The sequence below is a fragment of the Lissotriton vulgaris genome, chromosome 5, assembly GCF_964263255.1.
Source record: "Lissotriton vulgaris chromosome 5, aLisVul1.2, whole genome shotgun sequence".
NCBI classification, from domain to species: Eukaryota; Metazoa; Chordata; class Amphibia; order Caudata; family Salamandridae; genus Lissotriton; species Lissotriton vulgaris.
Window position 1 is genome coordinate 1,076,584,133 of NC_141693.1, and position 22,969 is coordinate 1,076,607,101.

A 22,969-nucleotide genomic window follows, 5' to 3' on the forward strand; every position below is an offset into this window, starting at 1 on the left:
GACCGTTAAATGGCGTCGAGTTTATTTGGGCCCCCGTCAAGTACAAAGGGAAATTGGTAAATGCACTTGAGGTACGCCTCTGTGCGGTCGCCCCTCTCACAAGTGAGGGGGGTATTTCTGGTTTAGGGATCTGACACCGGTTACGACCTTGCCGTTGGCCCTTAACGTTAGGATGTACAATTTCAAGTCAAATGTTTTGTAGGATGTTAGTTCGGCTAGGAGAACCTTTGTATTAGAGATCTGTTAAGGTTAGCCAACATCGTAATGTGGAAATGAAATTGTACATTATATGAAACTGTTATTTTAATGTTTTCTTTTGTTTCATATTTTAATAAATACGGCCGGGAAGGGTGACTCCCTTCCCGCCTTCCAAAAGTTCAAGAACTGTTTCCGGTTTCCCAATTCTTGGGGATTGTGTTGAGAGGGGGTGGCGGGTATCTCGGCCATATGGAAAGAGGCGACCAATCGGTCCCCCCGAACGTATGGTTGAGTACCACGATCCCCCCGGGAAGCCATCTTGGGCGGGAGGCGAGTCTCGGCTGGTATGCCCGAAGCGGCGTAGCCGGGGCGCGCCTTTTTCCCGCCCTAGAGTGGGCTGGCCTAGACACCAACACGGCCGGCCACGCCCTTGGAGGCAGGCGGGGGCAGGTTCACGCCCACCCCGAAGACGGATAAAAGGAGCGGAAGCCAACAAAGCATCCTCTTGTTCCTGTGCTCTGAAGCTGCACCTCCCCGCTGCACGTGAGCTCGAGACGGAACGAAGAGCAATTTTGACCCACCCACCAGCCCCTGAGGACAGCGATTCGTTGTAAATACAGTTGATATAGTATCTTTGGTTTTATCTGCTTTCTTACAGGTTGTGATGGTTGTCGTGAAAGTTCTTAGCGATGCAATAAAGATTGATTATTTTCAGTATGTTTTGCTAATAAAGTAATTTCGAACAAGGATCGATCAGTATTTACGCTTGGTAATAAATGCTGTTTTGCTTTAGAGATCTTAGTAACTTAGGTAGAACTGTCGTATTTATTTTGGTCGGGCGGTAAGGTCATGATCGGTGAGCAGTAATTGGAAGATCCCTATGAGGGGGCGTCACCCATTACGGATGGGAGCGCGCGGGGGAGGTGGCCAATTGGCCCCTCAATGGGGAGGCGGTCCTGTCTAAGGAGAGGCCGCCGGAAGGAAAGGAAAGGTGGTCAAGGCCCCTTCCTGGATAGGAGGGGCTACGGCCCCTCCTGGGGAATTTCCCGGGGCCAGGACATCTGCGACGGCAGATGGGTAAGTTGTGTGGGGTGCGGGAGGGGGTTTACGCTACCTTTTAGACACCTCACACGAGTCCTCGAACGACCGTTAAATGGCGTTGAGTTTATTTGGGCCCCCGTCAAGTACAAAGGGAAATTGGTAAATGCACTTGAGGTACGCCTCTGTGCGGTCGCCCCTCTCACAAGTGAGGGGGGTATTTCTGGTTTAGGGATCTGACACCGGTTACGACCTTGCCGTTGGCCCTTAACGTTAGGATGTACAATTTCAAGTCAAATGTTTTGTAGGATGTTAGTTCGGCTAGGAGAACCTTTGTATTAGAGATCTGTTAAGGTTAGCCAACATCGTAATGTGGAAATGAAATTGTACATTATATGAAACTGTTATTTTAATGTTTTCTTTTGTTTCATATTTTAATAAATACGGCCGGGAAGGGTGACTCCCTTCCCGCCTTCCAAAAGTTCAAGAACTGTTTCCGGTTTCCCAATTCTTGGGGATTGTGTTGAGAGGGGGTGGCGGGTATCTCGGCCATATGTTTGTAAAGGAACTGCCTACTCTATGATATCCATATTGTAACTATTCAGACACAGTTAGCTATCCTTCATTGAAAAATGTATGCATTATCCAAGTATTGATATTTCTGCTATGGTCTTATTTCATACCCACCCATACGCATGACTGCATGTCTTATTCAGAATTCATACATTTGAATATGATCTTCAAACAATTTTTGTCTCAATGAAAGGGAACAAGGGAGATCTCCAAAGTGATCCCTGAACACTACAAGTAATGTACTTAATTTTAGAGGCTGGTGTAATTTTCTTTAATTTGATGACTTTTGCTTGCTAAGAAGGATTTGAGCAATTTGAGCACTTTGTTATGTATCCTGACCCATTTCTCAATCCACTTAGGCAGAATTTTGTTATCTAATATACCATAAGCTTTCGAGGTAAGCAGTTATCTCTGATATCTATCATTGATGTTCCAGTAACTCCCTCAGATCTGAAATGTGTTTGCCTGCCAAGAAGTGACTGTTTTCTTCTACAAATTCTTGTTGTTGCTGCTTGGCCTCGTCTTCTGATATTTTGGTGATAAAAGTTAAAATGTATGTTGTTTTAATGTTTCCTGGGTCTTGTGGATCAGTTGCAGGTGACTTCATTAAAGGGGCTATTGTGTGTTGGGATGTTTTTCTTGAAGGTCAAAGATGCCAGTTATACCATTTACCTCCAAAGCCAGAAAAGGCAGATTTTCCTTTATGGAGGCAACTGTGCAAGGATACTGAGCAGTTTCTGGGATTTTAAGGATGATGGCAGATTCTAGCAGGTGTTTGAAGCTGATGACCAAGAAAAATGTGAAGCAGTTTGGATTGTGGGAGATTTGGACAGATCAACCAAAGGAAATGTGGGCTGTTTGAGTTATCTTTGCAGCTGCTTGTTTCTCATATTGCCATTGTGAGGTTGTAGACCCTCCATTCGAGCTTTTGTCTCAGAACTTTCTTTGCATGTTTCAAACATCTTTCTTGTTTACTGAGAATTTTGGATTTCTGGTTTGTGTGAAGTTATTTTCTTGTATGTATGTATATATGTATTTGGTATGTATGTATTTGTATAGTGTGAACCTAGATAAAGGCAGCGGAGCACTATAAAAGACCAAAAGCAAATGTACAGTCAATAAATCATGAAGAGATATCTAGGTTCTGGTAGCATAAGTCTCTTATTGTAATATAATGTAGTGTTCAATTAAGGGGTATCTCTTCATCTCTTCCCTAAATTGTAGCAAGGTTGGACCAGTCCTGATGGATAAAGAAATGGTATTCTAGATTCTGGGTGCATAGATGGAGAAGGCCTGTTGCCTTGTAGTCTCTTTCTTATGCTTTATTTTCTCCAGTTCAATTTGATTTGAAAAACTTTATTTGGTTCGAAGTACAAATGTCCCTCATTCATAGTAAATGATGCAGCTTGTGTTGTAGATTGTGTGCCAGTGGATGAGCCACTGCAGTACTACTGGAGTGATTTATTGTGCTCAACTTTCTTCAGACTATGGATGGGAAGTGCAATGTAAGATGCCCCAGGCCATGGGGCATGAGGACTTGAATAGATGGTTTGATTTAATTTTACTGGCAAAAGAGTGTGATGCTGTTTGGTACAGAGTAGTGGCACTAGGTCTCTTTTCTTTTCTTGGCCATGTATTGCCTAAGAGTGAGGTTTCTGCCCAGGGTGAATTCAAGTGGCTTGCCACTGGGTGAAATTGGGGGTTTGAGGACATTAAGGTTCATGTCATTGAGACAGGTATGAGCTATTTGTTGCTTATTGTGCTTAGTAAATAACGCATATTCTTTCATTGGTGGATTGTGCTGCAGGTAGGTGCTGGACATCCAGGTTTGAATTAGATTAGGCAGATCTGCATAAGGGCTTTGCAAGTCTATATGTTGGAATTTACACAATCATTCTTTTTAGTGTTGGTTGGTGCTCTACTGAACGATTTGGTGTCCATGTTCTGCATGGATCTGCTTTCTAGCACTCAAGTAGAGTCATGTTTAGTGTTATCTTGATTTTGTTATGGAGAGTTTTGAGCCGCATACCTAAGTTAGTGGTGGCTGTGTGAATCGGATAGTTCGCAATTGGGAACATTACATGTAAATGTTCTGTTGCCACAATTGTGTTGGTTTTCATGTTTAGTGATTTAATTTTGGTTTGTCTGCAGTCAGAATTTGCAATGTCTAAGATCAGAAAACAACAAATCTATGATTCAGATTTCATAGCCTAACTACGCACTTCCCCTGAGGCGGAAAGCCGGGGGCGCTCTCCTCTATCTTTTAAATTGCGCATTGCACTCTGTTGGTATTTGCTCTTAAAAACTGTATATATTTTATTGTGTTCACTTTTAATACCACTTCTGTGCACGGTTTTGACAAGGCGAGATTTATATCGCCTGAGGGTCCCTGCACGCCTCTGCCCACCGGCGCAGCCGATCTTGACGCTGACGCCGGCACGCAGAGGGACAGCCGCCATCTTGGGACAGGCAGGGTAGCGGTCCAGTTTCTGGCCGCCTCCCGCCCTCCCGTGTTTATTTAAGGCGCATTTGCTTAGTTGATTTCAGACTAACTACGCACTTCCCCTGAGGCGGAAAGCCGGGGGCGCTCTCCTCTATCTTTTAAATTGCGCATTGTACTCTGTTGGTATTTGCTCTTAAAAACTGTATATATTTTATTGTGTTCACTTTTAATACCACTTCTGTGCACGGTTTTGACAAGGCGAGATTTATATCGCCTGAGGGTCCCTGCACGCCTCTGCCCACCGGCGCAGCCCATCTTGACGCTGACGCCGGCACGCAGAGGGACAGCCGCCATCTTGGGACAGGCAGGGTAGCGGTCCAGTTTCTGGCCGCCTCCCACCCTCCTCATGTACATTAACAGATGGACTTCCCGTCCGCGCAGCGGGTGGGCGCAGCGGGCGCGCCGAAGGCGCGCCTAAGGCAAGCCCGTCTGCGCCCATCCGCGCGTGGCCCGTGCCTAGTGCCGGTCCCCCTGTCCATCGCTTAGCGGCTCCCAGCGTTACCTGGTCTAGAAACCAACTACTACAATTGAGACCTAGGGTTTGTACTATGACCCCCTTATGCTGCCCTAGCCATTTAGAGGATTCCTCTTTCGAATGCCCGCATTGTGCTTTTAGACTGTTGCCAGCTAGAAAACGTTTATTTTACTATTGTAATATAAGTAAACGTCATACGCAAGCGACTACGCTCAAAATGGCGTTGGTTAACTGTCGTTCGCTGCCACGCCATGCGGGTGAGATATGGTCATCCCTTACTTCTGATGCTTGGGATGTGCTGTTTCTCACTGAGACTTGGTTGAAGGATTCCTCAAACCCTGACATTCTTTTGGCCACTCCCCCTTGCTACCTTCTTAAGGGTTGTCATCGCGATGGTGACCAAATGGGTGGGGGTATTGCTATTATAGCCAAGGCCCATCTTAAATTGACGACTAGTAAACTTGGGAACATTGGAAAAATTGAAGCCATGTATTTTACTTTGGCTGATTCCGCGGCCGTCATTTTAGCTGGGATTTTGGTATATAATCCACCCACTGCCTCGTCTTGCTCCCTCACGTCTCTGGTACATCTGATTGCAGACCTATCCCTTAAACACTCGCATTTTATTTTACTTGGTGATTTTAATTTACACGTGGATGATCCTCTATGTACGCAGGCCACCCAGTTTTTAGATACCATGAAGGGACTGAATTTATATCAATTAGCTCAGGGCCCAACGCACACAGCAGGTCATACACTGGATTTAATTTTCTCCAGGCACTTGGACATCATGCTTTATCCTCCCCTTCCTCTTACCTGGTCGGATCATTATCTCCTTCCTTTTGATCTTACTCTCACTTTGGCACCTATTCCTATCGCACTTAATAAGGAGTACGGGAGAAAGTGGCACAAAGTTACTTGCACCACTTTGAGTCCCTTATTCCTCTATGCGGAACCCTTGTCTTGTAATATTGATGAAAAAGTGTCTAAGCTTAACTCAACTCTGCTGCGTGCCATAGATTCTATTGCGCCCCTCCGACCAATCACTTCTGCTAGATCTCGTCCTTCGGCTCCCTGGTTTTCCTCGATTCTCCGGGAAGAGAAGAGCCGCTGTAAAAAACTTGAACGCCTATGGCGGAAAGGCTATGATTCAGAGGCCAAATCTATCTATAAAGTCGCCCTAAGAAAATTTTTGTCCTTAAAACGGTCGACAATGAGAGATTTCTTTTCTCTTCAAATCGAGAAATCTAAGAACTCTTCCAAATCCCTTTTTTAAATTGTGAAGGACTTTTCGCATCCAGCCGCTTTGTCCTCCCAGATCCCGGCTAGCCAGGCACTATGTAATGGTCTGTCTGACTACTTTCAGGAGAAGATTGAGACCATCACATCTTCCTTCCCAGAGGAGGGAACTTTACCGACCCCTTGTGTGATAGACGAGGATATTCCCTCCCTTGAGTCCTTTAAAGAGATGACTATTGAGTCCTCTCAGAGATTAATTACCCTATGTAAATCCGGTTCCCCTCTTGACCTTATTCTGGCTAAAATGATGGGAAATTTAGCCCCTATATTGATTGCACCTCTCCTTTCCATTTGGAACTGCTCTCTTGGCTTAGGTCAGTCAGTTCCCCTCTGTCTGGAAGGAGGCTATGCTCGTCCCCATCCTGAAAAAGGCGAATTCAGACCCTGGCCAATTTACTAACTATCGCCCCATCTCCCTTCTCCCTCATTCAGCTAAGATCTTGGAGAAAGCTGTTCAACTGCAATTGGCAGAATTTTTGGAGACTAACATGCTCCTACACGATTCCCAGTCGGGATTTAGAGCTGGCTTTAGTACGGAGACGGCTCTCCTGGAGGCCTCCGAGACTATCAGAGAGTGTGTGGATAGGGGCGAGGAGGCTATGTAAGTCCTCCTCGACCTATCCGCCGCCTTTGATATGGTTTCCCATGCGATTTTATTGGATCGCCTGAGCCAGGTGGGTATAGGTGGTACAGTGTTAACCTGGATCAGCTCTTTTTTGAAAGATCGTTCTCAGAGGGTTTTTTTAAGGCCTTTTAAATCTGCTGGGAAACCCCTTCTCTGTGGTGTCCCCCAGGGCTCGGCCTTAAGCCCTCTGTTATTTAATGTGTACCTTGCTCCACTGGCCAAAGTGGTAGAATCTTGGGGAGTCAGAGTGATCTCCTATGCTGATGATACTCAGCTGGTGTTTTCTTTTAGGGATCACTCTAACACCTCCTTTGCCAACTTTCACCAGTGTCTGAATAACATATGTAATTGGATGACCACCAACCACCTCAGGCTTAATACTGACAAGACGGAGGTAATGTTTTTTAATCAGAAAATAACTATTCCCTCTAGCCTTTGGTGGCCAACGGCTCTTGACCCCCCCCCTATTCCAGCTCTCATTGTTCGCAATCTGGGTTTCCAGTTTGATAACACCCTTTCCTGCACTCCCCACATTAACAAAACTACCTCTGCATGCTTTGCGAAATTGTGTATGATTAAAAAGATTCTTCCATACCTCCCTCTAAATGCTCGTAGAACTGTGGTCCAGGCATTAATCACGTCTCACTTGGACTATGCTAACAGTCTCTACGCTGGTGCTCCTCTGTACCAGATTGAACGGCTGCAGATTGTGCAGAATGCTGTGGCAAGACTGATTGGAAACATTCCATATCGTCAATCTGTAGCATCTTATTGCAAAAAATTGCACTGGCTCCCTATTGCACGACGTATCCATTTTAAGATTTTAATACTTGCTTTTCGAGCCTTGAACAACCTCGGCCCAGGCTATTTGAAAAAACGGCTTGTCTTATCTCAATCTGTCAGAGCCTTACGTTCCAATAGTCTACGCCTTGTGGTTGTGCCACGCTTCCATCTTTCTAGAGTGGGCGGTAGAGCTTTTGGAGTATCAGCCGCCAGACTTTGGAACAATCTTCCCTTGGATCTTAGATTTGTCCCCACTGAACCCATCTTTCGCCGCAAACTTAAGACTTGGCTGTTCTCCTCTTAAATTTCTGTTTTCACTTTTTCATTCTTGGGCTTGTTAGTTGTTAGCGCCGGGACACCCCCTCGGGGGTAGCCGTGCGCTCTATAAAACCCAAAAAATAAAATAAATAAATAAATAATAGCTGGTATTTAGAGATTAGTTAAGCATAAACAGCAAATCCAACATTTGCACAGCTGAATACTTTATTTTTAGATTGGCAGTGTGAATCCTGGAGACTGTAAGCTTTTGACTATTTCTGATGCATGGAAATTCTTCTTGCGCCGTGGAGATGCGGTGAGAAAACAGCTGCAAGAAGAGCAATGCGTTGATTTCAGTAGTTCTTTTAGTTTCTTTTTGCTTCCAGCTCCCAAACGGCATCAACAATCTCCAGAGGCCCAAAACTGGCACAGACACCTCTTGGCAAGTCAGAACTCACAGCAGAAAAGTTCAGTGGAGCTGGGGTGAAGTCTCTGTGTCCCTGAGACTTCAGAACATGAGACCATCTCACTTCAGGCCCTTGAAGATCTCCTTCAAGCAGGAAAAACAGCACACAGCAAAGTACTTCTCCTTTCCTTGGCAGAACCAGCACTTGCAGGCCAACCCCAGACCCACAGCAAGGGTGGTACTTCTCCTCAGTCTTTCCAGCTCTTTTCCTTGGTAAAGGTTCCTCTTGAATTCGAGGAATGATCTAAAGTCTGAGGTTATGGGTCTGATACTTATACCCCAAAATGTTGTTCTCTTTGTGCAAGGGGCTCTGATCCCAGTTCAAACCAGTTCCAGGGGCACTCTGCAAGTGCACAACACCATCCATTGTCAGTATTAGCCTTGGCTTCAGACACACCACAGGGGGTGGGGCCAGCATTGTGGAAGGCAGGCACAGCACTATTCAGATACAGGTGCTACTCCTCCCACCACTCCAAATGCAAATCGGGTCTAATCAGCCTTGTGCTGACTCATCCAAACCCCTGGAGCCACTGCACCTTCCCAGCCCCTGTCGCTCCAAAGACAGACAGTCAGTCAAGAAACAGGCAGAGGCACACAGGATGGTAGAACAAGAAAATAGTACTTTCTAAAGGTGGTATTTTCAAACTCACAATTTAAAAACCATCTTTACTAAAAGATGTGTTATTAAATCCTGAGTTCAGGATACTAAACTCAATTTGTCGATCTTATCCGTATGGGAAAATAAGCTTGTAAAATGTTACAAAGCATTCTCCATTATGTCCATTGGGGCAAATTAGCCTTTCATTGTGAAAAACGAAATTGGCAGTATTTCACTATCATGACATGTTACACACACCAGTACATATCTTACATTTCACATTCAGTGCACCCTGCCCAAGGAGGTACCTTGGGCCTATCATAGGGGTGTCCTATGCATAGGAAAAGGGAAGGTTAGGGCCTGGCAAGTGAGTGCACTTGCCAAGTTGACATGGCAGTTAGCAAACTGCACACAGGCACTGCAGTGACAGGCCTGAGACATCTTTTCAGGGCTACTTATGTGGGTGGCACAATCAGTGCTGCAGGTCCACTAGTAGCATTTGATTTACCAGCCCTGGCACACTCAGTGCACTTTACTAGGGACCTACTGGTAAAACAAATTTGCCAATCAAAGAGAACCAATCACAATATCAATTTACACAGGGAGCACTTGCAGATTGACACTAATCAGCAGTGGCAAAGTGCCCTAAGCATCTAAGCCAGCAAAAACGAAATCCAGCACAGCATCAAAAACACAGGGGGTAGAAGCGAAAAGTCAGGGAAAACAATGCCAAGGAAATCTGGGAGTTCATATTTTGTGTATTCATGCACTGCATGAGCAATGTTTGCCCTGCCGTTCACAGACATTGGTCACACGGGCTTTCGTCAGGGTGTGGTACATAAGGTAATTTATTTGTGGGAACAGCTGGGTCAAATGGGTATCTCAAGTTGAGAAACAATGCAAAATCCCAACGACCCTCGTGTAGAACCAAAGAGTCTGCTGAACCTACAGGAGTTGTGTCTAGGCCGATTTTAAAGGAGGTATATACTAGGGAGAGTTAAGTTCAAGTGCAAGTCCATGATTACATTAATGCAGGACATCCACTGTAGATATATAGCTCTCTGAGAGGCTTATTGTTTGAAATTCACCCAGAAAACACAGAATAGCTCTTTCTAATGAAGAATGCAACTGGCAGACCGAGTCAGCTGCTGCTAGTCGGAGGCAATGCACGTCATTTGTGAGTCTTCCCAAAGGGATGAGGCGTTCCAGGGTGAACACAAGGAGCATACTGTAAAGCAGGCTTTACCTACTGCTGTGTCAAACAATGCTGCCAGCATCAGAGACAGAATAGGGAGAACGGTGCTGAAATGGTGAACTCAGTGTGCTCCCAGCGGGTGGCTTCTGGAGGTTTTATTACATTTGTATCTGAGCAATACTACAAGGCAATCAATGTATCTCTTTGACAAACTCTTATCTGTCGACAGGCAGCCTCCTTGTTTTTTGAGATCTGTCACAAATGACGTTGGTTATCGAGTGGTTGGATGTATTTTCCATGCTTAATTAAATCTTTAGTTCCTCCTGTCCCTGGAAAGTAGTTAACTGGCAAATATAGAGTGACTAATGCAAAACAGCTGTATTCATGATGAGACACAATTAAAAATTCGATATCTTATCTTGCGCAGCCAGTGACTCTGCTCCCAATAGTCAACATTCGCCAGTGTCTGAGTAAGTGCCTTTGGGAATGTAAAGGCTCATACATTCTGCGCATTTGGATGAGATTCTCTACATTTCCAGAAAGTGGAAATGTATATAGAATGACGGCAATCGCGTGCGCTCATCTTTTTTGAAATGGGCCTGCCACAAGATGGTTCATTGAAACCGTGTCGTTTAAAAAAAAAAGAAAATCGTTAACAATTTCTGAAAATTCAAACATTATTGAATATGTCAAATGTGTGACAGCATTATCTAAATGCGTTTATGGTGCCTGGGATAAAAGAATATACAAAATTGTTTTTGAATTAAAGGACTGGTTTACATTTTAGGCTCAATAGGTGTTTTTCCTGGGCAAATGATGAAAGTTAACTACAGGGAAAGCATTTGCCTACGACTGAACTCCCGAGATTTTTTTCCTGTGATGCCTGTTGTTGATCTTAAGTACGATTATTTTCCTCTGCAGTAAAGTCAATAGATAGAGGATCACATTAACAAATTCCTAGGTTAAAAAGTAAAGTTTCTGCTCCCAATGGATTCCTTTTACCTTTGAAATGATTGCTGACATTTTGGGGAATTACCACAAACCTAAGGAATACCTAAGATTGTCTCTAAAAGTCCTAGGTTTTCTTGCTTATTTCATTGTACACCATTTATAAACCAGGTGAGTTGTTTTTTTAATTTTGAACAAACATCAAAAGCTTATTTGCCAATATTAGACTGTTTCATGTGAAGAAACCACTTCCTATGCATGCTCTTTAAATATGTTAACCACATATATTAATGAAACATTAAATATGTTAAAATTCTGGAATGGCACATGCATTTTTCAAAAGGAAATATTGACATATGCTTCCATTGCTAGAAACTTTCTCACAAACTTTCAGAAAACCCACTACTAACTTCAGCGAAACTCACTGTTTAGGAGAAGGGAGTTGATATGAATTAACTTATCCCACACTTAAATCGTATCTTTAATAACACCGAGCATGCAAATTGAGCAAACCTCGCCCTCCTTAGAAGAGTTGCCTTCATCCTTCCATTTTCCTCCCTCCATCTATCCATCTTTTCACCTTTTTACCTATTCATCCGTTTGTCTATCCATCCCTTATCCTTTCGATCCACTGCATCATCCACCCAGCATCCATCCACCCATCAATACATCTTTTCAAACTCTAATGTATAAATCACCCTTTCACCTATCAAAATAGTCATGTATCTATGAATCCATCATTTTACCCACCCATTCTTTTGCTCTTTCCTCTATCCATTCTTCTTTCTTGCATCCTTCCACCCTTTGATAAGTCTTCCTTATTGACTTTCCTGTTTTCTTTCTTTCAAACTTCCTTCCTCCTTCACTTTTTTCATGACTCTTTAATTTATTATTAATTTTTATTTTCCAATTTTAAAGTGCTCACTGCTCAGCTACCATATAGCACTCAGACTCTGAAGGTACAGCCTTGGTGAAGAGAGTGGTAATAGCTTAAGCTAAAACAGCCAGGTTTTAGGGTTTTTCCAAAAGACATAGGTCTTCACACTCCCGTTCCATGATAACCTTTTTTCTTTGCTTAGTGATAGATTTGTACACTCTCCTGCATGCCTTAGGACCCTTTAAGAGCATGCTACTCACCTGTAAGGGTCTCGAGGCGCGGGGGGGGGGGGGTCGGGGTTGCAGCTACAGCTCGAACAGCCAGGTCTTGAGCATCCTCCTGAAGGTTAGTAGGTCTTCGGTCTGCCGTAGGAGGATGGGGAGGGTGTTCCAGGACTTGGCGGCGAGGTGGGGGAATGTCGTTCTCATAATGCAGGGGACAGTGGTGAGGGCGAGGTCGGCGGAGCTGGCGGGTCAGGGTGTAGAAGTTGAGCCGTTTGTTGAGGTATGCTGGACCGGTGTTGTGAAGGGCTTTGTGTTCATGGGTGAGGAGCTTGAAGGTGATCCTCTTGTTGACGGGGAGCCAGTGCAGGTCTCTTAGGTGGGGTGTGATGTGGCTGTGGCATGGGATGTCGAGGATCAGGCGGGCCGAGGCGTTCTGTATGCGTTGCAGTTGTTTCAGTAGTTTGGCTGGGGCTCCCGCGTAGAGGGCGTTTCCGTAGTCCAGTCTGCTGCTGATGAGGGCCTGGGTGACCGTTCTAGTGTCTGTGGGGATCCACTTGTAGATCTTTCGGAGCATGCAGAGGGTGTTGAAGCAGGAGGATGAGATGGCGTTGATTCGCTTGGTCATGGAGAGTGTGGGGTTGAGGATGAATCCCAGGTTGCGTGCGTGGTCGTTGGGTGTTGAAGCAGCTCCCAGGGTGGTCGGCAACCAGGAGTCATCCCAGGCTCAAGGTGAGGAGCCGAGGAAGAGGACCTCCATCTTGTTCGAGTTCAGCTTCAGTTGGCTGTTCTTCATCCATTCGGCGACGGCTTTCATACTTTCGTGGAGGTTGGTTTCGGCAGTGACAGGGTCCTTGGTGAGTGAGAGGATCAGTTGTGTGTCGTCGGTGTAGGAGATGATGTTGTGGTCGCAGTCTGGCAACGTGGGTGAGTGGGGCCATGTATATGTTGAACAGTGTCGGGCTGAGCGAGGATCCTTGGGGTACTCCGCAGATGATCTTGGTGGCTTCGGATCAGAAGGGAGGGAGGCAGACGCTCTGTGTTCTGCCGGAGAGGAAGGAGGTAGTCCAGTCCACAGCTTTGCCTCAGATTCCTGCATCATGGAGGCAAGCGCGTAGGGTGTGGTGGCAGACAGTGTAGAAGGCGGCTGACAGGTCCAGGAGGATGAGAGTAACGGTCTTGCCATTGTCCAGTAGGGCCCGATGTTATCGGTGGCTGCGATGAGGGCCGTCTCGGTGCTGTGGTTGCTGCGGAACCAGACTGTGATGGGTCCAGGATGTTGTTCTCCTTGAGGTAGCGGGTCAGCTGTTTGTTGACCGTTTTCTTTATGACCTTCTCCGGGAACGGGAGCAGGGAGATAGGCCGGAAGTTCTTGAGGCCCTTGGGGTCTGGTTTGGGCTTCTTGAACAGGGCGTTGATCTCGGCATGCTTCCAGCCCTCCGGGAAGGTCGCGGTTTCAAAGGAGATGTTGATGGCTTTGCAGAGGTAGGGTAAGATGGTGGTGCTGGCTTTGTTGAAGATGTGGTGGGGGCACGGTTCTGACGGGGAGCCGGAGTGGATGGTGCTCATGATTTTGATGGTGTCGTCGTCTGTGATGTTGGTCCAGGTGACAAGGGGGTCGCCATGGGCAGTGGCCGAGGGGTCTGAGGTGTTGCGGTCTGTGGAGGAGGCCTGGTTGTCGAAGCTGTTGTTGATGTCTGTGATTTTGTGATGGAAAAAGGAGGCCAGGGAGTCGCACAGGTCTTGCGAAGGTGGGATGTCGCTGGTGCTGGCGTTGGGGTTGGAGAGTTCCTTCACAATGTTGAAGAGCTCTTTGGTGTTGTGTGCATTGTTGTCGAAGAAGTCCTTAAAGGAGGTCTTATTGGCGGACTGGATGAGGTGATGATGCTGGCATATGGCGTTCTTATGGGCTGTTTGGTTCTCTGGTGTTTGTTCATGGCACCATTTCTTTTCCAGCTTTCAGCAATTTTCCTTGGAGGTCTGGAGGTCCGCGGTGAACCAGCCGGCAGTCTTGTTCTTGCGGCTGCTGGAGTGATTCTTGATCGGGGCGAGGGTGTTGGCGCAGTCTTCGATTCTGCGTCTGAGGCTGCTGGCAGCGGCGTCAGGGTTGGTGGGGTCTGTGGGTGGACTCTGGGCGAGGGTGGTGTGTAGCTGGTCTTCTTTATTTTGCTCCAGCAGTGTTGGGGGAGCTGTTGGGTGCGGTGGTGCGTGGTAGGCTTCTTGAAGGAGAAGTGGATGCAGCAATGATCAGTCCAGTGGAGTTCGGTGGTGTGGCTGAAGGAGACGTGGGGGCTTGCGGAGAAAATGGAATCAATCGTTTGTCCGGTGGAGTTGGTGGGAGTCGTAACGAGCTGTTTGAGTCCGAGGTTGGCAACGTTGTTGAGCAGGTTGGTGGAGTTGGTGTTGTTGTTTTTCTCGAGGTGAAAGTTCAGGTCCCCGAGGAAGATGTAGTCCGTGGACGTAAGAGTGTGCGTGCTGAAAAAGTCGGCGATGGAATCGCTGAACTGTGCCCGGGGTCCGGGAGGCCTGTATATCATATTTCCTCTGAGGGTGGTGTTGGGATCAGTGTTGATCTGGAAGTGCAGGTGTTCGGCGGTGTTGAGTGTGTCGATGGAGTTGGTTGAGATCTTGAGGGTGGACTTGTGGACGATGGTGATTCCACCTCCTACTCCTTTGCTGCGGTCTCTGTGGGTGATCTTGTAGCCGTCCAGGATGGTTATGGTGATGTCGGTAGCCGAGGAGTCGTTCATCCAGGTCTCGGTCAGGAAAGTGTTGTCCGGGGAGGATGTGTTGAGCAGGTCCCAGACTTCGAGTTGCGTCCTGTCCTGGTGGGTGGATTGGTAGGTCTGATGCTGGTGAAGCTGCAGTTCAGGCAGGAGAAGGGTCCTTGGATACGCTTTGGGGTGGCCTGGAAGCAGGAGTGTGTTCGACCAGTGTTGAGCATGTGGAGGGTGCTGGCATTGTAGTGGAGTCGGGCGTTGTGGTGGTGTTCATGGGTGCCAGAGGTTCTGGCGCTGAGCGTGGTCCAGGTGTGGATGGGCGCAGACGGGCTTGCCTTAGGCGCGCCCACTGCGCGTGTCCGTTTTGTAACTGCGCAGCGGTTGCTATAAGAAGGGGAGGTGGGTGGGAGCAGGGAGGGGGCGGGTGCGGGCTGGATCGGTGGGTGGGGCCGTAGGGGCTGCAGCGGCAGGAAAGCGAGAAAAACAATGAAGGTGCCTGAAGGGAGGGGTGCACAATACCAGAAATACAATACAATTTAAAATTAAAACTTAACGCAGACACAATATGGGGCACATGAAAGGTAGCAAGACAATTACGGCGAGCTCAGGATGGCAGGAGCAGTTACCGCAGGGCGGACTGCTGGCTCAAACCAGGAGCTGGGAGGCAGTAAAGAGTACGGCATGCGGTAGAGGATGCTGGAGAGAGTGCTGACCTTGAACCAGAGGTCAAGGCTTCACCTTGACTCCTACTCTGCATTGAACCGTTATGTTGTCTGAATTCCACTTAGCTAAGCTGCCGTAAATGTCTAATACCAAACTATCCTGTGAGCTATTGTCAAGACAGAGTGCAATATCTTCTGCACCTTCTGCATACCGCTTGTCTACAAAAACCTCTGATAGCACCTTCTTCCACTTAGTTCTACGTGCTTGGACTCTTGGTTTAAATTCCCTGTTCGATAGGCTCTTACCCTCTTCCCCAGGAAAAGCTTGAACCCTAACCAAATCCAATATTAATGGATTGTGATCGCTAAAGCTGCTCCAACAAGTTTTTAATTTGTTCACAGCAGGAAAAAAGAGTGGATAACAGAATAAAATCAATGGTAGAGGAGCAACCCCTTACAGAAAACTTGGAACAGGTCTACTTCGCCCAAACCTTCAAGACAGTGCAAATTGTTGACTGCGAGTAGACCCTCTATCCGAAGACCTAGTGCCATGTGTTCAAAGGGGGCAGTCGAAGAGAAAGCATCCCAGGGGCCTTTTACTACATCGCAGTTGTGCTGACAAAGGGGTTTGTTAAAATTGCCTAGGAATATAACTTCATAATATGGGCTTGCCATCTCCCCATAATGATTAAGAAACCCCTCTAGTGAAGCAATGTGTTCAGTGTCAGTGTTTCTGCAGAAAGAATTATAGAAATTTACTACCAACAAAGGGGAACAATTGGTAAATGTTAGCTCCAGTGCTAGTAGATGAGGTGAGTGGCAGGCCATCACTTTGGTGGTACAGGAGATTTTAAGCAATACCAGAGTGAGGAGCCACCCTTTGCATGACCTGCTGTGGAGGGAGAAGCAGCTTTAAAAACAGAAGTAAATCCGTCCAAAACAAAGAATCAGATGTGTCCCTGGTTCCCTGCAATGAGATTAAATTACAAAACCCAACTGTCACTAGCCACTGAGCATCATCTCTTTTGGCCCTCATACCCGCAATATTCCAAGTCATTATCTTCATGATTAGTGGGGTAGTGGTGTTCATCTGAGGACGAGAGATGGGCACAACAACTGCTGATAATGCGGGCCCTAAGGGTTGTTGTATCATTGTGTGGTACCATTTGTCAATCTATGTTGTCTAAGCCCATCAAGGGTTATAATTTATTGGCGCAGAGAATGGCTATCATAGTGCTCAGACTCTGTGGAGTCCTTACTGGAAAGGGGGCGCCGTTGGCATAGCAACTAGCTGGAAAAAAAGAACTGGTAGGATAGAAGAATTTAAGGGGGACAATCCTGATTGTGGTTATGGCTTCTTGGGTACAATAGTTCTCAACCAAAGCTTTTGTGTATTTAGAATGTCTTAGTTAACAACAATATATTCTCCCTCAAAATTTTGGCTTACACTAGTGCCAACCCACTCTTCTTGCCATACTGATGTATGGTGACATGTAGTGTCCATTTACTATTGTATTGTCACACCAGTGAGAAACCTTGTGCATCAGATCTACAGTGGTCTCTTTTGCGCCCTGCTTAATAGAAGAAAAGCCTGTCAGGATAACCAACAAGGGAGCTGACACTGTGAGCAAATTTAAATAATTAATATCCCCAACTAACATTTGGTGAGGTCTAGTTAATTTATAACCATTAGCTCTGGGCCCTCCAGACAAATGATCGGCTCTGGTGACGGCCCTCGGGCCAGCAGGATGCCTCTGGGAAGCTGTATAAACTGCCACACCAACAGTTGTAGAAGAACCAAGAACCCTAGGATCTTGAGCACTCTCCCAGGTGGGTCATTTAGCTATCAGTCCTGACTGTGTTGTGTCACTATGCGCACTAGGGTTGCTCCACTCCCATAAGAGGGCTGTGGGTGCGGGCCCAGCAGTATGACTGGTCCTGCAGCTGCCGAAGCTGCTTTCTCAATGGAAGATCTATGTTTGGACGGAGTGAGATGGGTGAGAAGGGTGAGCATGGCCTCTACCCCAAGAAGCAGTGACACAATTGGGGCCAGTAATGATTTCACCAGAGATTCAAACCTAGGAATTAGTCTATCCATAGCCTGGTCCAGATCAAAATGATCCTGCGTTGCCAGGCCCGCCGTCTTCCTAGGAGGCTGGGCAACCTTTTTCCCTTCTTTTTTACAGGTTGTTCAGACAAAATGTTAATATTTTCTTGGGCTATCTCTACATCATTACTTTATAAAAGATATGCAATAAGGATTACTGTGGTTAAAGAACTAAGTGGATATCCTATTGTCAATGTGGTGAAAAGGCTATTGAGAGCAATTTGTAGGCTCCATGGAAAATTTCCTCTCAGTTAGGGGGAGACAACTTTTACAACGCGTTCATTACACCGCACGACCTTTACAATGTGTTTGTTACAACGACTGCATTGTTACAAAGCAGTACCATTACGATGCAAGTCATTGCAACGACTTGCTCTAGATGGCACTCTAACCTAAGGAATTGTATAATTTACTATTCCAAAACCTTCCCTACTGTTGAACACACTGGAGTTGAAATAGTAAATTTAACAATTCCTAAGTCCAGCGCACCATCAATGCAAGTCGTTGTAACAACTTGCGTTGTAATAGTGCTGTATTGTAGAAATGCGGTCATTGTAACAACCGTGTTGTGTAAAGGCACGCGATGTAATGACTCACATTGTAATGAGTCATATTCCAGTTAGGGCTATTTCCTTAGAGATGACGTTGGGCGTCCTTGCTTTAAAGGAGTCTAAGATGGTTACCGTGTCCCGTCCAGAGCTACCCGCATTAACCTTCCTCTTGCCCATGATTTTATACGAGATATAGCTCCTGGGGCAAATAGTTCAGTTGCAGTTTAGAACTGCAGCTACGTGTGGGTCCTCATGTAGTTCATTGGGGGTATTGCTTTACCCTGTACACCTTCAGGACAACACCAGAACAGACCATACATTGCCTGTATGTTGAAAGTACAGAGAGTAAATAAGATTAGTATAAAGCAATACCTTGAGTTGACTATGTCAACTATAGCCCAGCAGGATTGCAGAACCAAGAGCGGTGACCCAGCCCAGCCTCATCCGGTCTCTTGGCACGGTTTTCACCTGGGCATGTGCCCAGGTGTGTCCTGCGCGACGGGAGCCCCAGCCAGCTACAGTGGGCGCATCTGGGCACGAGAGCAGCATTGTGGGTGGTGGCTTGCCACAGGTGTATCTGGGGCTTCTGGTTCTCCTTCCCCCTCTTGCAGCAACAACATGCATCCCGCACAGCTGGAGCCCCAGCCAGCCAAAGTAGGTACCTCTGGGCACGAGAGTGGTAACGTGGGTGACAGCTTGCTGCAGGTGTATCTGGGGCCTATGGTTCTCCTGCCCCCTCCTGAAGCAACGAAGCAACAACTGCTGTCCAGTGCATCAGGAGCCCCAACCAGCAAAAGTAGGCACCTCCGGACATGAGAGCAGCAGCATGTGTGGCGACCTGCAGCAGATTTATCTGGGGCCTGAGGTTCTCCTACTCACTCTTGCAGCAGCAACAGCCTCCCCAGGTGTTGGCCACTTTTACCATGCCTTTAAGGGACAGTACAACAACTGGTTAGCAGAAGAAAAGTGCACAGCATCCTAAAAGCCAACAAAAACTGGTTCAGCAAAGGAAGGAACATTTGGGGTGACACTAGATAACGTGCCATTTCCAACAGGGAAAATAGTATGTGACAAGCTACCTAGGTGTGAGAGAGTGAAATTTTATTTTTCATTTCTGGGTCCCAGTGGACTGTAAATGAAAGCTCCCTAGATGTGCTGGGTGGGATCGATCATTAGGTCAAATAACATACCTCGTGATTTGGAGAATGCATCTGGTAGCGTTATGAAAGTGTAAATAATTTTGAACACAATTGCAATACTGCCCCTGTTTTGTGTTCTCAATCTTTCCTGATCAATTTGTCATTTTTGGGAATGGACAATTCGATATTGGGTCCTGAGGTCGAGTTTTGTCTTGTTTAGTCATGTGTGCATAAGAAAAAGGAAATGAGGCACATGAGCTTCTATGAAATAATTTATCCCAATGCTGTGCTCAGATAAGTGTGAAGATTTAATTAGGAGGCAGAAGAGTCTAATTTGAGGACTGATGTGGTATCATCAGCCTAAATAAATGCTCAAAGTGCCCGGACTAGTGTGGGATCATAGTGGAACATGTCAAACAATATGACACTTAAGAAGCACATGCTTGTACTTTTGAGGGATTTGAGCTGCTGTAATGAATAGCATAGCCTTTCCTGAGAGGCAAGGTTTCTATACCGGGGCATGGTTTGGGCATGGATTGGTAAAGAGGGTCTTGGCTTCAGAGTTCATCCATAAATATTTATATTCCAACATTTTTCTCCCATGCTCACCTTGTAATCCCCTCTGTGTTGTTCCCAAGTTTTATAGTTTCCATTCTCTTTGTCTGTTTCTGTTAGTACACCTTCCACATCTGAGTAGTGGCATTTCCTAACAGTATTATTTATAGCATTTTGTCAGCAGACATGCAGGCAGAAGAAACTCATGAACAGCAAATTACTATTTCAGAAGAACTCGGTTCACCAGCCCTTCAGCCTGAATGGCAGCCTGCACTCAAGCTCCTTAAGTGGGGGTTCCCTATTCCACTGTTCTCCATGAGTACAGCCCAATATGTGATTGGATTAAATATGAGATGTATTAATGCTATCAGACTAAATGTAGTTATTGCTACATAAATTAACTTGATAAGTAACTTATTACCTGCTTAAGGCAAGCCCGTCTGTGCCTGGCTGTGCCTGGACTGCGCCCAGTGCCAGACCCACTGGCCCCCGCGAGTGCCAGGATGCGCAACTCCACTACAATGCCAAGACCCTCCACAAACTCAACACCGGCCGATCATCTACCTGCTTCCAGGCCACCCCGAAGCTCACCCATGGACCCATCACCTGCCGAAGCTGCAGCTACACTTGCCAGCGCACACCTGCATGTCCTGCCAAACCCACCACAGTGGACCACAACCACCTCAGATGCATACTGCTCAACACCCGCTCCATCCACAGGCAGGCCGTCGAACTGTGGGACCTGCTCGACTCATCCTCCCAGGACGTCGCTTTCCTGGCGGAGACCTGGATGAACTCCTCATTGGCAACCAACGTTGCCATAGCCATCCCGGATGGCTACAAGATAACCCGCGGGGACTGCATCAACAGACCGGGAGGAGGAATCGCCATCATCCACAGAAATACCCTACGAATCTCGACCAACACCGATGATCATGTGTGGAGTCTTTTTTGTGGTGCATTCATTGTGTCACTGTGTGTGTGTGTTGCACAAATACCTTACACATAGCCTCTTTAGATAAGACTGACTGCTCTGTGCCAGCCTACTAAAGGGTGAAGACAGGTTATCTTTTATTGTGTATCTTGCTTACCCTGACTGGAGTTGTGAATCCTGTTTGGCCTGGGGACTTACCTCAGCCAACCAGAAATTCCATTTCTAACACAAGATATGGCACATTCCTGCTCCCTGCCTGCGCTGGCACACACACTGCTGCCTAGCACCTACGCACACACCGTTGCACCATGGTGCAAGGGGGTGTGCGTTACAGGCAGGAATTCACATGTAGAGAGATGAAAAAACACAAATAGAAAAAAAGATATGTATTCTTGATACTCCTCGACTGGGAAGGCGTAACATTCCAACGCATTGTCAGGTCTACCATTATTGGAAAATCCACAAATCCAGGAATGCTTCAGAATCCATGGTGGATGTCTAGCGACACCCACAATCCACCCATGGAATGCCTCCCTGGGGCAGAGTAATACAAGGCAGCATACCTTGGTAAATCTCATTATAGGTTTTGCATTGCCCTGTGCCCCCTTACATGGGGCAAGGGCGACGCAATACCCTTGAAAAATATGTCCCTTAAAGCCAGATTTATGAATGAATTGCATTGCTCTTGCATCACACAAGGTGACCCAAGGGCAAAACAATCAATAAGTTACATTTACCAAGCCATTCAGGGCCATCTTGAGCAGCCCTGCAATCCTGTGTAGCTTGATAAACCTGGAGTAACACAAGTAGCGCAAGTTACCAGGCATCCACCCATGGATTCTGATGCATTCCCAGATTTGCCAATAGTGCTAGACCTGCTACTGGATCAGAATGCTACACCTTCCCAGGGGAGGTGCAACAAGGTGAAATGTCTTTATTTCTCCTAATTGTTTCCTCTTTCATAAGTGTGAGGCATTCTGCAGCACACTTAGAATGAGGAAAAAGCATCCTTTTCTGCACAAAAAACAATCCTGCCAGCAACAAAGGCATGCTTGCACCATGGTGCAAGGTTGCCTTTGTTGGCGCAAGGTGGCATATTGTTCACCAGCACAGACAGACAGCAGGCATGTGCCATAACTCGATAGATATGCTTCAAAAAACTATTATGAATTCCTGAAAGGTACAATCCTACATGCATTCTACATCGTACACTTGGAGTGCAGACTTTAGACTATAAATGAGAATCGTCCGTAGGAGATCATTTTGGTGTATTTAATAATGCCATTAGATCAGGCTACTATATGTGAATATATTTTTCTTTTCACTTAAAAGTACTTACTTTAAAGCTTGGTTAAATTGAAGGTCACATCTGTACTCCTGCTATCAAATAAAAGACTGAAAAGCAACATCGTACTATTACCTGTCACTTGCAACCAGCATCTTGCCAAGTTTCAAATTACATATTTTTTCTGTTAATTATCAATTGGGAGAAATGTAATGCATTCGCAAGGACCAGTCCTTACTATTGTGTACATTTATCGACATTTTTAGATAGTATTGGGAAAAGGTTTGTTTAGAATTGACCTTTCCTCAGCAGCTGAAATTAAAATTAAATCTAATGCAATCGAAAACAAACTATGAATCTAAATGTACATACACTCTAAAACACTGCCTGAAAACTAATCAGAGAAGCTTTACCATGTTAAAGCCAATTTGAAAACTTCAATTAGCATATTATATTTAGTCATCCTGACTGTATGGCATCATGATAAAAATTACAACCTTTGTGACTTTTAATACTTAAATGGCAACAAATTGGAAAATATGCTGAGGCATGATTTTGAAATGTAATTTGAACTTGTCTCAGATATGAAATGGAAATATACACTGACTATAATTCTGTAGCATGAATTAAGCAAAATGGAAGATGTTAAAATTAAAGGAAGTGCTGCGGCTCAGCAAGAGTGTATTGATTCACTAGGAGGTTTGCAAAATTCTAACTTAGCTCTTCATCATTGTGTCACTCACAATAAGCCACATATATACTTTTCATTCCATAGATATGATTTTTATTTAGGTTGAACATGCAGATGTTTGCCAATAATAATAAATAAGCTGGGTGTAAAGGTATTTTCCTCACATATGGGATCTTCAAAGCAAAGGTTTAAAACACCTTTAAAATCTGCCGTGTACTATATTGGTACTCCAAAATCCAGAATAAGCATATAAGGATTACATCCAAAA